An 18174-nucleotide genomic window follows, 5' to 3' on the forward strand; every position below is an offset into this window, starting at 1 on the left:
GAGCTTTAGGCTCACACCATTTATTCAGCTCACAAACCAAGAAAAACCAAGCACTACGTAAAACCTTCTTATAACAAGAGGAAGCATCTTGTCACCTGGTACTCCCACAGCACTCTCATCTTTAGCAAAATTCATTAAAAAATGCAGACTGAAAACACCACAAATATTTTATGCCCAACCCTATGTATCACAGGTAACTACAAAAAACAGTTTGAGAAAGAATACAGAATTAGGGACAGTATCTAAAAACATTAAAGTAATTAATCATCAAGTTTCCATCATCATGCACTCAGACACTAAAGCAACTGCCCTCATCACTGAGCAATTAACAAGCCAACCAATATTTGTATTTTCCAACATATCTGTTGCAAAGACCAAAGTTTACTGCTGCCCTATCGCAGTCTGGTATGTAACCTCCAGCCTCCCTACTCATTTTCTGCAGTTGGAAAACAGTAGAAAACACCTTCAAAAACCAATAACTGTTCTTTCTCCATCCCACAGCTCATGTGAGTGCTTGAGGGGGATTGAGCAGACAGTTTTCTCCACAGCCAACCCAGGGTTCATACCATGCCTGGACACCGCAAGGCACAGAAACAGCTAAGCCCACTGTGCCCAAGTGTACACACAGCCTTTCAACAACAAGTATAAGCAAAACTGAATTAACTGAAGTCTTCTTTTCTAGCCTGCAGGTTACTTTAGACCAATGTATCATGAATGTATCTTACCTCCTGGCACACTGAAGCAGCAGACAGCCCTGCCAGGGGCTGCAGGTGAGCAGCCCACCCCTGGAACAGGGCTCACCTGCACATCACCAGCTTCCAGCTGATGAAGCATCAGGATTAAAGAAAACACAAGGCAAAGGGAGCAATGCGTTTTCCTCCTTGGTCTGAACTTGGCAGAGAGCATGCCACACTCATGGAAATAAAAGGCACAGTGAGGGAACCATTTCCTTCCCCTCAGCTGGGCTGCAGCAGCTACTAGGCTCTGTGGCACTTCAATTTGCTCTGGCAGAAGAGCAGCTTCAGGTGTCTCTTTGCTCTTCATGATCTGTGTTTGATTCCCAGGCTCCTGGTGAAGGGATAGAAGTGGGAACTGTTTCCCTCCATCAGCACTCCCACCATCAAGGCACCAGCTGGGGAACTGGGCAGCTTTCTGATCTCTTCCCTCCTATTCCTCCTCTGTCACCTTAAGTGTGTGGCACCAGGGCAAGCATCAGCCTGAGATGCAGCTGTGATGTTGGTACACTGCAAAAAGAGTTCTATGTCCCGAAATACACATTTTAAACAAGGAAGTAACTTTCTCTTGCTTGATTACTCAGACTTTACCAGGCCTCTGCAGAGAGACTACAGCTCAACAATGTTTTTATTTATTCCACACACAATATTTAAGTTCAAAAGCAGGTCAGAATAGCTGATCTAAAAAATACTTTCAATACAACCTTTCTGTCAGAAAGGTAAATCCAGTTAAAGACGTAAGAGCACAAGATGAGAAATTCAGCCTTTAAAATATATGACCATGTGAACCTTGAGGACATTTAAATCAATAGCAGTACTGGCAATATGAAGAGCAGTCAATAATTCAAGCACTCTTGGCCATATGTCAGCCTAAACTACAGATGAAAGTTGTCTTTCCTTTTTCTACTCGATCACTGTAGCAGGATTCTGTTTAAAATCTCATCTGATATGTTTTGTTCTTGGTAAAATCAGAAGTAGCCCTCAAGTGACTCCTGCCCAGCTAAGCACTTTGGAAAACAAGCAGCAGATTGATCAAAGGACATATTTAGAGCCATTTTCTGCCCACAGCAGCCCTCCTGTGGGCCCTGATGCCAACCAAGCTTTGGTTTATCCCCATCCTTGGGTGTAACATGAAGGCTCAAAGACATACAATGGAGAGAGTTTGTCTCCTTGAGCCCAGGCTCAGCCAGGCTCACGCTCCACACACAGCCCATGGCTCTGAGGGGAGCAGAGACACCTACAGAAACTTGCAGGTGACCCAAAAATGTGCGGCAAAAGCAGCCAAGGAGGAATTTGATCCCCCTCCTTCACTTTCCACGAGGAGTGGTCTAACCTGTTTGTGCTGGAGCCCTTGCACTCCAGGGTCTGAGGAGATGCCCCCGGACTGGGCAGCACTGGGGAGCGGGCAGAGACTGTCCAGCTCCCCCACACCATGACTCAGCCACCGGGCAGTTCTTCCCTAAGTGTCAGCTGATTCAAAATGCAGTAGGACTTACAGTTTGCCTTTTCTATTCTCTTTACTGTATATTGCACATCACTCTGTTCTTCCACACTCCCCAGCACTGTGAATGTTTAAGGACCATTGGCCTTTTAAATCAATTTTAAAAGAGTGTAGCTCACCCAAACAACTCACTCAAGGAGAAGCAAGCATTTTTATTTGTCTAATATTGCTTGAGATCACTTCTGAGGGTTTGAAAATAGCAGGACAATGAAAGTATCTACACTGCTCAGAAGTTTCCTCAGGAAAATAAATTCAAAGTTCACAATTCACTTAGATGACAACATTCTGTAAAGCTTGGGGTTTTGGTTTTGTTTTTTTTTTGGGAGTTGTTGTCATTGTTATTTTTTTGTTTGTTGGTTTGTGGGGGGTTTTTTGCTGTATTTAAATTAGTGAAGTTTCGAACATGATTTCCTTTGTGTGCAGGCATGCTGAGTTTAGTTTTTCTCTCATTTCATGCCAAAACAGCTACTAACTTAGTCTAATCTCTTGAAAGGTAAGCATCCACAGAAGTGCCCTGCTTGTATCCAAAGACAGGTGTAAACTGGGTTTGCATTTTTCAGCTCCTTTAATTTTCCTGTTCATGTATGAAGTCAGAGGCCCATGCTGACTCCTAAAATGGCAACAAAATGCTCCTTTTCACTTTCACACATAAAGTAAACAAATAAATGGCGGAGAAACTGAACTTCACACAAATCTATTAGATTCATAGTGAAGACATTTTATTACACATAGCACAGGTTTATATATGGTTAGAACTACAGCTTATAGGCTAAGAGTTACACAACACCACGCTAACTTCAATTGGTTAGAAACCCATATCTCACAAGTCCCATGTTTTGGAGAATTTATCCTAGATGTATTCAAGAACCTCTCCGGTGTGCTGTGAGAAACCTGAGGAGCTCCCATGAGAAACCTCTCGGGAGTAGCTACTCCTCCAAGCAGCTGTGACTTGTTTATTCCTAGCTGCCTTCAGTCTCACAGGGTCTTATATAGATCTGAATTGCTCACTTTTGATTTTACCGTAATTCACACACACCTCATTTCTGTTCTTCACAGAGCAGGTATGTACCTCTCTCACTCTATTTCCTCAGGATATTTGGTTTTAGCACCTTCCTCACAACACAGAGGAATTGGTGTTCATGTGCACAAGGTGTCACTCACGGCCACTGCAGGACCAGCAGGACCTGGTCAACCCCTGTGTGCCAGAGCTCCACTGCAACTTCCCAGTCCCTACCTCTGAAAAGAGAAATTTTACACCATGGCAGCTAACTCTTTAGCAAAGTTCACCTCAAAACCTCAACCTTGAGTCTTAAAAAAGAAAAGCCCTTAAATGATACAAGTTATTACATTTAATCCCTTTGGGGGAAGTGGGGAATGATTTTGTGATTAAGGACCTAGTGTGGGGCTCAAGAGAATTAGTTCAATTCCAGACTCAGAAACAAGCTTCCAGGTTCCCCTGGGAAAGCCTATGCAATCTCCTATCTCACATGGACCCTGGCAGGGCAATTTATAAGTGTGTGCAGCTCTCAGACAATGTAGTATCAACAGCCAAATAAATTCATAGATAGGAGTTAGGTGGGGTTCAATCATTTTAAGGATTAGTTACCTATCCAAAGAGGGCACTACCATTAGACTATCACTTCCCACAAGTCATTCTTACATTCTTAAAAATGGGTATTAGAGTCTTGAAAATAGTAAGTTATATTAGTACTTACTCCTGGACTGACAGCTAGTTCCTAATGGGTTTAGCTAATGCATTAATGAAAATGATGAATGAATGAAATAAGCTGCAAGATAAAAATGAATTGGCAGGTCTTGCAGAAAGACACCACTTAGTTCTCAAGCACAGGATTATTTTCCATGGTTTGCACTGCAGGGAAATTTTGTTCCATTAAGATCTATAGTTGGTACTATTTCTTGGCAAAAAAATAATTGATTTAATTCATAAAATGAAGAAATTCAATAATAAAACCGCATCTGACAACATGAGTTATGATAGAGCAAGTTCAGCAAGCACTATCAGAAAAACATAATACTGAAATCACTGTGTAACCTTCTAGACAGTGAAGTGCCCCACCACAGACGGCACTGTGAAGGCATTAGACAGACTGTCTTGCAAGAAGAACAGCAAGTTCTTTGTTATTCACTACCAGTGGAAATTTTCTCCTCCAATTATGAAAAGCATCTGTCACACATCAGAAATATAAAATAAAAACTACTTTACAATTTTAAAGACATTGCAATCATTTTAAAATTTCTCTCCTTTCTGAAAATGTGCTGCATCTATTATGGTTGCAAGTTATACCTGTGGTGTTTTTAATGCATTACAGAAGTTACTTTCAGTAATTCAATGTGTGCTTCATATACTTCTGAACTCTTTTCTGTATGGAAGTAATTGCCTCTCTCAGATGTTTCAAAAAACTCACATAAATTTTCAAGGTCAGTATTTCTGGCATGTTTGTTGATGTTCAATCTGTAAGCAATAACTTAAATTAGATATTAGGTATTTTTGCAGACCATCTTCCATTTATTTTGCATATATTAAGTCCACTTGGTATTTACACAGAATGGGTGTTAAAAATGTTTAAATCTGGTATTTGATTGGAATGTATATAACTACAGATTTAGGTCATTCTTCACATTAGTTTACTTGACTGCTTTTCTGACTACAATTATTTTAATTTTTCCTTAATTTTCCCAGTGCTATAACTTCAAGTTATACTGGAAGTTAAAACACTTGAAAATACAAAAATACCCAATCCCAAGCAAATTCAATATTCAAGAGATTGATATAAAACTCTTTCAAAACTGTCAGTTATTAAGTGAGCAAGTAACACCAACAATTCCAGGTGGTCAGTCCCTTCACCTTGATCTCTCTAAGGTAAAATGAAGAAACAACTGATGGACTTTGCATGAATTTCCATCCATCCTATCTGACATACAAAGAAAGCCAGGTTTGAACACACCTGCCCATTCTAATCTGAACAGTCAGATGAAGTTCAAACACAAAGTGAAATTGGTGACAACTGTGTTAAGCAGGCAACTTTATTCTGTGACTGTTTAGCAACTTCTAACTTAAAATGACAAAGGTACAACAGTGACATTCATGAACATTTGTTTTAATGGAAAAGCCTTCTTAAATGTTTCACAAGTTTTCACAGGTGACAGAGGGTGCTATGCCTTTGTGGTTACAGGACTTCCACTATTTCCAGTGATGTCAGCAGTGCCTTCTTAGCAAACATTGGTGCTGTGCTGGTTTAACATGAATGGCTGTGACAAAACATAACAAATACGGTAAGAGAGTTGTAGTTTCTGTATTTGGTCACCCTCCCTACATCTGATTATATCTAAAAATCAATTCTCCTCTTCTATCTAACATCTAAATTCTCACTTCAATGCAAAATATAGTCCAATATCCTATTACTTTTAGGTATCCTGCAAACCTGAATCAGATTTCAGCCAAGGGCTCACTACCAAGTTAATGTCCTCCTCCAGCTGATATTGTGCTGCAGAACATGGTTAAAATGAAAAGGTATGTTCTGTCCCAATGTTTGATGCAGACCCATGTATACTCATTTTACCACTGATGAGTGCATATCTTAATGAATCTTTTTCCTGTCCAAGCAATGTGTTTCAATATGAATTGGCTACACACTTCCTCACAGCTAACCTAAATCACCTTTATTACAAATTAAACCAATTCCTAATAATTCTATCTACAATGACCACAGAGAAAATTTATTTCCTCTTTACAACTTTGAAAGGATCAACCCATGCCAAGAGGACGAGCTTTGAAAAAAATACACAATTCCTATATAACACCTTCCAGACTATGTCAGCTCACAGCTGCTGCACACACTCAGAAAACCCCACAGCATGGCATGTCTAATAATTAAAAATCTTCACTCGCATTTCACAACTAGAGGACATCAATATATTTTTATATTATATTATATATGTCTATAAAATACAGGGATAGCCAATTACTCACACATTTTACCATCATGCTTAGTTATTGCTGTAACTGCCACCAAGAAAGAAAACCTTCGCTGCTTAAAAAGGCTAAAAAATACGCTCAAAGCCACACTCAGCTTGCCTTGCAAATCAAATCCATGTGAAAGGTCACTTGTCTGCTTCTCTTTAAGCATAGGATTTTTACTGAGTACAAGCTCAAGCTGACTCTAAGCCTCTTCCCTGCTCTCCCTGCCCTTGTGACCGTGGCTGCTCCAAAACTTCTGTTCCAACACAACGGCCAAATTATTGACCAACACAAAGACCCTCGTGAGTACAGAATGCAGCTCTGACAGGCACCAGATTACCAGATCCATTACCTGCAACACATATCAGTCCCCCTGGGTCTAATAGCTTTTAAATCAGTGGAGGGAATGGTTTTCAGGGTCTCATTTCTAGCTAGCCAGCCTTGTCACAAGCCAGGAGGTATTGCCCTCTCAAGGGCTGCAACCCTGCAAGCAGAGCACGACTGCTTAGTCACAGCCATTAAGTACTTAATTTAAACTGATCGTGATCTACCTTTTCAAATCTATTCTCAGTGAACCATGGGGATCCAAAAAATTATTTTTTCCCACTTTGCAAGAGTTTTAAGTGAGAACTTTAAACTCAAATTGTGATGTAAGAAAATTATTTATTTCCAGTGTAGCTTTCATTTCTTTGTCCAGTTACCTTAGAAATCAGGCCTTCTTTGTCTCTCCAAATAAAACCTATTTAAATCAGGAAGTATCCATTATTGTTTTACATCTACAGCAATATCTAATAATTTTTATACCTTTTAAAATTTTAAAGACTCATAAATTACACTATTGTATTTCTACTGTGAATAACATTTTGCTTGGACAAGAGTAACAACTATACAGGCATCTATGTGGCAAATGCACTGGTTATTAGGAAAAAGCTGAAGAAACCCACTGGACTTCAGAAAGAAGTATCTAATTATTTTCAGTATAGAAACAGTATCCTTCAGGCTGAGACTGGCTTGAAAAAAGATGGCCGTTCTTATCATTATTTAAAGGAAATCAAGTTCTCCAGCTAGAATACACATATGGTTTTCAGAATCGTGAATGTTTTAACTAGAAATAATTTACAGGTATTAAATCAAACAGCTACAGAGCTTTTGACTGGCAAAAGGCCAGGTGTCCCTCCCAGCAGTGGCCATTTTGCAGGCTGATGTCAAGGATATTCCAGAAGTCCAAATCTTTTAGCAGGTAGTAAAAGAGAAGGTGGAAGATTATCCTTTGCATCTGACAATCATGTTTGGAAATAATTTCTCTGTTTTAAAACAAACAGTAAAAGCTACCTTTGTTTGCAGAGGACACTCTTTTAAGTGGGAGGGTCAAAAAGCACCAGGCTTAAGAAACGCCTGAAAACAGGTACCTGAAAACAGAAAGGAGCACGGCAGCCAAAGCAGTGACACCACACACCAACAGCTACAAATGCTTTGGCCTCTATCATTCATAGTGCCCTACTTTAAAAGATGTACAGCCACTGAGCTACCCGTCTAACCTTCCCGCAGGTATTTAACAACAGAGCACACTGGCCTGCAGAGTTACTAATCTTAGCATGAGCACACTACAGAGGAAAACTCTCTGATATAAATGTTAAGCTGCATGTGCACGTTAAACTGACAAATGAAGTGCAATTGGTATGAAAAGTTAAAGCCAGATTTTATTTCCAAAGTTTTTTTGTCATGACAAACATACTAGACTATCATCTGAGGCTGGTTCTAAGCAAAGATTTAATCCATTTAATCCAAAGTGACCATAATGTAGGTCACTAGTTTTCATACAGTTTGTGCCTAGTATTCATTCCAAGGAATCAGAGTCAGCACTAACATGAATAGCTGTCACAAGTGTACATGTAGTTTCTTTTTACACTAGCATTTAATAAAATAATCCAATTGAGCAGATGTCACAGTATTTTTTGCTGACTTCCCCATTGATTTCAATCATTAAAGCAGTATTTAATTTACAACAAAACACTATAATCCTAAGCATCCAAGAATATTCATGTTTAAAACCTGAACCGCCCTCACCGTTTCTGCTGCCCTTTTGGTTTCCCATGAGCTTCAGTAACTCAAAAGAATTGCAACCAACTTGGTAACTAAAAAAGAAAGCTTTGTAGAATGGGAAAAGTTCACAACAGGGGAGGAAGAAAAGCCTTTCTAAAATAGCCAGGTGTTCACCTCAACCCATACCAACTTCAAACAGATGCAAGGACAGTAGTTGAATCTGATTTCAGAGTAAGGACATGAAAGATGAGCTTTATATTCATTCGTATGCTTCATAATGTTAGAACGAATTCATTTCTAGATAAAGAATAGTATACTCCCCTACTCTCCTATTCTTTCACATAAAGTTTGCTCTGAAAATAGCATGGCTGAGTTTCAGTCTATCAACTATTATTTGATCACTGCCAAATATTTGCAAGATCAGATTTTCCACATCTCATCCATCTACTTGATTGCAGTTCATGTAGTACTTACTATGTTTTGTTCTACCTCTATGAGTAAATGTACTGTGGCAAGTGATCAAGTCAGCCATGGAAATAGAATTAATTACTTTGAAATACAAAACTTAAATAGTGTTGGAAGAGCCCTTGACAGCCTTTCACCCAAATCAAGGTTTAACCTTACTTAGGAAGGGGTGACTGGCCTGAGACAGCAGTCCTGCCTGGCAGCAGAAGAGATAGAAGTTTGCTTAAGGTATGGGCAGCAATACTTGCTCATGGCCTTGCATCCTCATGACATTGTGTCTTTAGCTTCAGTTGAGGGATGAGTTTGTTCAAAAAGGCTTAGTCTAAATGGACAAAAGTGGTAAGTGACTCTTCAAGAGAAATTAGGAGCACAACCGGAAGCCTGCAAGAATCTCACTATCCCTTATCACAAGCAGAACCAAGAATTTTCTGTAGCGTAGTTCTACAAATCAAAATGACACAGATATTCCAAGTGTGTAATTTATATAAGTGGTTGGGTGGGGTTTTTTTTCTTCTTGAGATATTCTGCTGGATATTAAGTTTTAATTAAAGTCAGTTTATTCACGATTATGTTACTGAATCCTGTTAAACCAATAGTTGCATTCTACTTTGATGGATATCACTAACTTAATTCCTTTTCTGTGTACAGTGCTATTACAATTTCAATACTCAACAGCATTAGCAGATGACCAAATACTCACTTTGCAACCATGACTTGTGAGAGAGCAATTTCTCACTAGGGACATCTCTGTGTGTCCTTAGAACATTCTAGTTTTGTGAAGAATATCTGCACATACTCCAGGATGCACATACCCATTAATGCACACACCAGCATTTTAGACACAAATGGTCTGGTGCTTATCGTTTATTTACAGATTATTTCTGTGGACTGTATCCAAGTTTATCAGATTTAAAAGATGCTTGAAGTTGTATTTCAGAGGGAAAAAATATTAAAACCTTCAATTATACATTTTCTGGTATTTTCAGAGTCATTTACTGGGTTCAACTCCAACAAACCAAGCATTTTCCTGCTTATAACAGCAGTAAGTCCAGTGTCCAGAGGCACAGTGCACATCTCAGCTCCTAAACTAGGCAGTCATCTACCACATCAGCTGTCTTGTGTGAAACCCTGGCATGCTCCTGTTGCTCATGCTCAGCAAATCTATTCCCAAAAGCTTCAACCACAAGAGCCAGTGCATCCTCCACAGGCACGTTGTGATGTACTACAGAGAAGAGATGGATGGCTTTATCAAGGTGGTGTTTTCGTCGACTTTGTACTTTTACAAAAAAATAGGAAAATATAGCTGCTAAGTCTGTGCAGTATAACAGAGTGAGATTTTTTTAAAGCCCTCAGTTCAGTATTGATACAGCCCTCCTGTAGCTGTAGAGCTTAGTTTTGATTTAGTACCAGTATATGAAGTTTATTTGAAATATAAACGAAGAGTTGTAATTTCTCCTTCCCACTGTCAAAACATTATTGGTCAGTTTTAGCTTTAGATCATGAATGGGATAGAGTCCAAATTCCATACAAAGATTTTCACGAACATCTAGGTTTTGTACAGATATTTTTCCCTTAATTTTAGAATATTTTTAACTGAAGAACCGGGCAGTTACTTTTCTTCCAGGAGACACTGTATTTTTACTATTGTGTTCCTGATACAAGAAAATATGTGAAATTTATAAATTTACAGTAAAAAGTCTTACAACAAATAGAGATAAACCTTAAGAAGGATTTTTATTTATTTACATAAAATCAATGCAAGAAAGTGAAATTATAATTAGGCAATTGCTATATAACTTCCTAACATTTAATTATTATATGTGAGTTTGTTACATGCATTTTATGATATTTAAGTAGCAATCCAGAACAGACATTTAATCACTCTATGTATTATGCATTATTAGAAATTAATTCAGAGAACTATTTCAAAGCTGTTTCATTTTAACTAGGTCAAATTCTGTTACCCAGAATTGTAATGAATCAGTGTTTAAAATTTTAATGGGTTGGAAGAAATTTAAACTGCAGGTCTGAATGAAGAATATTTTAAGTTACATCTCTCAAACAAACTAAACTTTATCTGGATAGAATAATGAAGCCTGATTACAAGGCAACACAAAAGTGAGCTGTTCAAGAATACAAAACAGTCATTTGGAGAGCATGTGTGACATCTGACTTATGTGAGGTATGTTATTTTCACCACTGTTCAGGTTCTTTTAACTGATTGTCTATAACTCCAGTATAAAGAAACAGGAGATGTTGGTTATTGTTTCCCATTGCTGTGCTGTTGCCATCTTGGGTGTATCAGAAGCCACAGGTACCAATTACACATTAGTGTAATTTTGTTTGCTTGTTTTGGGCAAAAATACTGAAGATGGAGAGTACAAAATTTAAGACTAGTAACACATCTGTTCTGAGGATCAATACTGAATATTATGCTTTAAGAATTTTACTGGTAACTTGATTTTAGTCTTTTAACTTTGAAGATCACATCTCTGAGCAATGTGGAGAAATGAAAGTCAGAAATTCCATTTGCTTCACCAACAAAAAAGTGTGCTAATGCTGGTCCTGAAACAACCAATGGGACAGTAGATAGTCAAGGAAGAGGTATGGCTTATTTTCCATATATTCTAATTCACCTACTTTTTTAGCAATTCTAAAAGCATTTAATCTACATATTAAAGCAACATATTTTGGCTTAAAACAACTGAATACAAATTGATTTGTCAGCTTCCATTATTTAATTGTTTAAAGAAATTAGAAGTCAATTTACAACCAGCTAAGATTATCCCACATGATCTTTGCATTTCATGCACATTAACCAACCCAGCTGCAGCAGCTATAGTTCTTTCTATCTGGATTTCAAGTATCTGCCTAAACATTTCAATAGATCACAAAGCCATGAGAGTGGCAGATAATTTCTAACTTTCATTTGAAGAGATTATGCACCACTACACTTGTGCAAAACTCCATGAACCAAAATGGAAAATCTCTGGTGTTGTCCCAAACATATAAGCATCAGAAAGGTGTATGTCAAATACGGAGGTCAGTGAGGGGGAAGGAAACTTAAATATTGCAAAAGATATTGCCTAGGAGATGCACAAGAAATTTTAGGACTAACTAGAAGTATTAAGGAGATACTGTTTAATGGGCATGATCTTCAATTAATATCTACATATTTGCAGGGTCACACTTCTGAACTTGGTTACACTTATCTATGTAATTACCATCTCTATAATAGAATTAGCTAAAAAAATTTTAATAGAAACCTACTTTTGCTCCTTGCTGGTGGCAGCAATGACAGTCAGAAGGTGTCTCATTCTTTCTGCATCTGTTAGTAAAACTGCACATAAAGCTTCCCTCCACAATCATCACTCGTGTAGTCATCTGCAACCAAGTGAAAAATCAATTAAGTGGCAGCACAGACTGCTATATTAGAACATCACCAAGTTTCACTCTGTTGCTATTTAACAATACTGTCAAAATTGATAAAAATAGTTCTTTGAAGAAAGGGTTTTTTTCTCCTCTCTTCTTTTTCCCTGAGGAAATTTGTAAGATATGCAAAAAAGGCATAAGAAACATGGTTAAACTTGGCTGCAAACTTCTCAGAATTAACGTCCTGAGAACAGCCCATTCATCTATTCCAACCCACAGAGCATTATTCCCTTTACCTCGTTATTTTAGTTCTCCTTCATCACATTCCACATCCGTAGGTCAAGTTGTTCTTTTCCCAGAAACCATCCCCATCCTGACTCGTCCACTTGTCTACACCAAGAACTCACAGACTGAGCACGGGGAAACTCACAAACAATCCTGCAATTCAATTAGCAATCATTCCTCACACAGATCTTCCCATATGCTACAACATTCACACCATTCATTAATTGGATGTCATGGAATTAACAACTATTTTAGATAGAGACAGAATGTCCTTCCATAAATATTCTTCTCTACCCTGAAGGGAAGTACCTGTGTATTTTTGCCATTGAGTTCTAGCATGGACTAAACTTATTTACTTTCCTTCCTACAGAATCACTATAACAGAAGTCTGTAAAGGACCACATCACCTAATTCTATTCCAGCATTTTTCTAAATTTTCTGAATAACAGTGTAATAACTTGAAATTTACTCAACCATAGCTTGACCCAAGTTAAAAGACCTTAAAAGTCTTGAGAACTTTTTTCAAGCTTATTTTTAGAAGTATAAACTATGAAAGTTAAAAGTTTAAAAAACCACCTCCGGAAAATTTGATTATGTACTCAGCATCTTCTATATAGCTAGATTTAGTCTCTAGTGGAGAGCAAGTTTCTCTTACAACTAATAGAAAGAAAAAAATATTTAATGAAAAAGTAAGTAGTTATAAAACCCTCAAACACTGCAGGATGACTCCAGAACAGACAAAATATGCGCACATGCATTATGAAAAAAGTACAGCAGAAAAGCCCTCTTTACTCTTGAAAGAAAGCATAATATTGGAAAAAATATCTAGAATGAAGCCTGTAAATTACACAAATTGTTAATTCAAATTATTACAAGAACATCCACCCTTTTGGAATTCAATATCCAGGACCAGAATCTAGAATTTGGTAGGCTTTGAGGAAAGAGATAGTTTTCTTAGATGTTTTACATATTCATATGACCAGATGAGTATTAAATTTAATTATTATTAGTATTAAATTTACTGTATATTCCTGTTATGGCATTACAAATATTTTTCAAAGGATAATTTCTCTTTATGCTACTGAAAATTTCTTTCCTATTCAGATCTTCAAAAACCTTTGAATAATCATCTTGGGGAGAATGACTCTTCTAACATGGTTTGTAAGGATTTATTCCAGAAGAGGTAAGAATATGAGATTAGGTATATAGTACCAGAAAAGCCTTTTAAAAGCTAGAATAATCCAAAGCATTAAACTGATAAAATAAGCACATTTAATAGATTTTCATACTACATTTGTTTTGTGGAGAGTGTCATATCAAATAGAAGGGATGTACTATTTTTCCTTCACCACTCTTCATTAACAAACCCTAGGGAGATGTGAAAAGGTCACGTTTCCTTCTTTGGGTTTGCCTAAACCACTGAATGCCTTATGATACTCTTGCAGCAGCTCAGCCAGCTCCTCCTGACATTGTTAAAAAAAGCCTTAAAAAGCACCCTGACATCACAACAGTCACTGCATAATTTGCAGCCACAGCGGGACGTTTTAAGGCAAGATTTTTGCTTACACAAGATGCTTCCAAAGCTTTTGCTTCATCCATTTTTTCCTTTAAGTAAAGAAGTACTGAAAAGTGTACAGCATTCAGTGCCTTCATTAAGCATGAGCAACTGAAAGTGATTCCTGCACTAAGGGAACAGAAATTTAGCAGAAAATTACCTCCCTTTGCATTCCAGCTGGTCCTCAGAGATCAGAGGGGCTGGGTGCAACAGGGCTTGATTTCTGATTAGAACCAATTCAGTGTTACAGGTCTGGCCAAGTTCAGCAAGAACTTGAATGAGCACAGATTTGTAAGTAGTACAGTTTATTGAGGGAACAAGAAAGCAGATTCAGGACTGCCAGTGGTAAAGGCACAAACTACAGCGTGTTAATGTATGTCGTGGCAATAAGTATAGTAACAGATCTAACAGCACTATAGGTACATAAATGCATATTCCTAGATCTGTTCCAGTGCAGTTGGAGGTGCAAAACCCACCTAAAGGTGTCTCTCCAGGGCAGGAGGAGAGACACAGCCCATCAATCAATCCTGAGCAGGAAGAGATGTTTTCGCCCCTTGGCTCTTTCTACCCCCAAACTCTCCTTTCACACTATAAATTTTTGGCTCTTCACAATGGGAATTACACATTATAGGGGAGGTTTGGTGACTTTGGTCATACACGTATTATGTCAGATGTTGTTCCTCATTTGCATTTCACAGGCTGTGGAAGTTAATAGATAAATGGAGCTTAATGAGAGTCTCTTACTTTTGGTCAGAATTTATAACTGACAAAAAAGGACAATAAACACTTTGGCCCTCCTTCACACGCTCAGGCAGCAGCAAAGGCTGTGTGACCTTCATGGCAGAGTCTTTGCACACATCCTTATCTCCTCAATGCACCGGATTTACATCAAGGCTGGTTGCTCAGGATGAAGGGGGAGTGAGGCAACAGCTGGTACAGAGGCGTGGATGCTCCTCTGTGCCTCAAACAACAGCGAGCCATGAGGCCACTGCTTCCCTCCAGACATTCTCCTCCAGTTGTTAGGCCTTGCTTGAGTCAGGTGCAAGATAAGTGAGGTGCCCAGATCATGTTTTTTCTCAACCAGCCTCAGCAATTCTTCACTGACCTAAAGCAACACTGTACAGTTCTGACCATTTACAAAGGACTTATATCTATGTCTCATTTCCTTGCTTCCCATAATAAGATATGGCAATTGTACATCACTTACACATTCTAAATTAAGCATCTTTTCAATTACAGTACCAAAGACAGACCTTACTGAACTCACCATAACACAGACTCATACTTCCTTACTTTGGCCTATACCAAGAAACATCTTTTATGAGTACAGCTTTGTTAGGAAAAGTCACAGGGTTTTTTTCATTTATTTGTGCCCTTCTTTTTCTATTTCTGTTGCAAGGGTTATAAGGATTCTCCAAAACACAGCTGGGATATGTTGCTCTCTCTTTATACTAATTCCTGGACTTCCCCAAGATCCTGTGCTCTAAGACAAGAGACATGCAGAGGATTGTGCAGAAGAATTCAAGCAGTAATGCAAACAAATGTATGATAGCCCTAGGTATGTGCTTTTTGTTTTCTAAAAGTACTGATAACCTAACCGAGCCCAAATAATTAAATATAGAGAATCCATTTAGATTTAGTGTTTTTCCTCAAAAGATGATTAACCAAAAGCCTCAAGAGAAATTATTTCCCACTTCTCTCTATAACTGCAATACTACAGAGAGAAAAGAAAGGGAATTTTACTTAACAGAGGGATAGCCATGTTATTTCAGAACATGCCCTTTTGGAAGCAGATATGGGATGGAGCAATGCAAGAAAAAAACCCATAACCATATTTGTGATCTTGTGGATATTTTGTTAGTTTTTATTAAGGAGCGCTTAGGCTTGGAACAAATCACTGTTTTGAAACCGTATTATCAAACATTAACCTTACAGGACAAGCAGTCAGCTGAATGCAAGGAACCCTCAAAGCAGCTGCTGTGAACAGGATCTCAGGCTGAACAAACAGATACCCAAAACCATGGTTGGAAACAAGAAATATAGCATATTCTGGCAAGCCAGCAGGGCACATGGGTCATGATATCAAAAGCCAACAAAGCTCCTACTCCCATGTCAGGCCCAAAGCAGACTGTGAGATGAATAGTTCAAACAGGTCATTAGATACCAGCTCAGGAAGCTGCCTGCCATAGGAATGCAGCTGGACAAGCACCACAGCCTGCCCGGCTGTGCTCTGCACCCATCACAGCTGGTAAGGACACCTGAGGGCTACCCCACTGAGAGATGGCAGCTGCCAGCCAGGGAGGGACATGGGGACATACCGACAGGGAATGACCAAGCACATGGGAACAGTGGCCCCATCATCTCTCCAGTCTGTGTGCCCACAGTGAAGATACAACACTGCTGTATCCACTGGAAAAGAAATAAATCCAGCTTTCAGTCTTGAATCCTCTACATTCTTAGTAACAAACAATTTGTTTTTCTTATTTTTACGATGTAATGTCTTTGCCTAAAATCTAAGATATCCAAGAAAAATGTCCTTGTTCTAAACACACAACTTTCAACCTGAATGTCAGTAAAAGAAGACAAGTTAGTCACTCAATATTATCATAATAGGAGCAACAGTTGAAGAACTAAGGCGTCCCTCAAAACAAGGAAAAATCAGATGAATACATCTGTTCCCTGACAGCTTTTAGAAAACCAAATACCTTTGGTGGGAGAGACGATAAATTTAAAATATTTTCTATAGGCCTGTTAAAAAAAATAAAAGTAATGGAGTTTTATTTTTCTGACACAATTGTTTTTGTTGTCTAAACCAAAATGCTCTGAATATGGATCTTCTTACATAAAAATCCCAGCAGTCTGTAGATAAGTAAGATTTCTCAGGGAAAATGAGATAGAATGATTAAAAAGAGGACAGTCTCTTGATAAGATTTAAGCTTCCAAAATCTACTCAAAAAAGGAATATAAAGCATATAAATGCTATCCTCTTATCACTAAATGCAAGTTAGGATTATGCTTTTCAAACTCGGAAGGTAGTTACTACAATAAACAGATTTATAAAAATATAGGATTAGTACATTCAAAATGACTGAATTTGTAACAGCCTTCAACATGAACACAGTATCTCTGAAGTAACATGTTGCCTCCAGAGGGAAGGCTTGTTCAGAGGAAAATGAGAAGAGGAAGGGATATGTAGACAAAAACATGCAGAAGAAGTCTGGGAAAGCAATCGAACTAAGAAACAAGTGACCCATCCTAATTATCTCTGATAGCAGATGCTGCCAACAGATGCTCTCACATTATGCTCCAAGTACAGCTGTTGAGAACCAGAAATAGATATCAAAGATGCTAAACTCTGAAAGATGCGTCCCTTGCACCTTGAAAAATGATACTTGAGATAGCACTCTAAACTGACGAAGCATATTTCTTCCAATGACCTCTGCATTGTGAAGCAATTCAAATGTACATTAAGCCCTTATGCTTGAGCTGTTAATTTTAAGGCTTCACAGGTGTTGGCAGCAAAAGTTATCAAGGATTATTAACAGATTCACTGACCCTAAGAAACAGTTTATTCAAGTCATAGTTGTAGTATGATGACAGTTATACTGTCTTGTCTCATTTATCTTAGCTAGCCAACAGAATTTTACAGAAGAAACTACAAGCTAATTGGCAAAACTGGTGTAAACTAACTAGGCAAAACTATAACAAGCTGGAATCAAACACTTATGAAAATACTAGCCCATCATCTACATTCAGTGGGCTACCACCAAAGCAAAGACAACCTACAACTTTATAGAAAACACAATTTATTTTGTAATGACACTTAAAACCAATCAGATCAAAATGAATACAGGTCATATTTTCATGAATTTCCAAGGTCCCTTTAAGAAAGTAATGCCTGCCCATGGCCCTCAGACGACAGAAATGCAAACCCATCCCACCACTGAGAGCACTGCAACTCTCTGCTCTAAGCATCACAAAATTCTTACTGGACCAAAAAATACAATCCAGGCTCCAGTACTGGTTAGCTGAAAACAGATGGCAGTGCAGAGAGGCCAGGTCCCTGGAGAGCTCACTAATCCAGTCACTCCCTAACTCTAAAAGCTTTCATTTAGCAAACAGACCACTCCTGTTAAGTCTGTACCCCAGCTGGGACAGCAGCAGGCAGGAATGTGGGATCGTGATGGCCGATCCCTGCCCGTCCAATGGGACACAGAGAAACCCAAGCTTTCAGCACTGC

General features: G+C 38.4%; 1 protein-coding gene across 1 annotated transcript in view; it reads right to left on the reverse strand.

Moving 5' to 3' along the window:
- Positions 1-12017, reverse strand: part of ZNF423 (zinc finger protein 423) — a 280821-nt gene extending 268804 nt beyond the window's left edge. Inside the window, exon 1 of the mRNA XM_071567599.1 lies at positions 11993-12017. The gene's annotated coding sequence lies outside the window, so the exon portion shown is untranslated. The remainder of the gene's footprint in view (positions 1-11992) is intronic.
- Between the last annotated feature and the right edge of the window lie 6157 nt (positions 12018-18174).

Source organism: Pithys albifrons, chromosome 12 (assembly GCF_047495875.1).
Source record: "Pithys albifrons albifrons isolate INPA30051 chromosome 12, PitAlb_v1, whole genome shotgun sequence".
Taxonomy (NCBI): domain Eukaryota; kingdom Metazoa; phylum Chordata; class Aves; order Passeriformes; family Thamnophilidae; genus Pithys; species Pithys albifrons.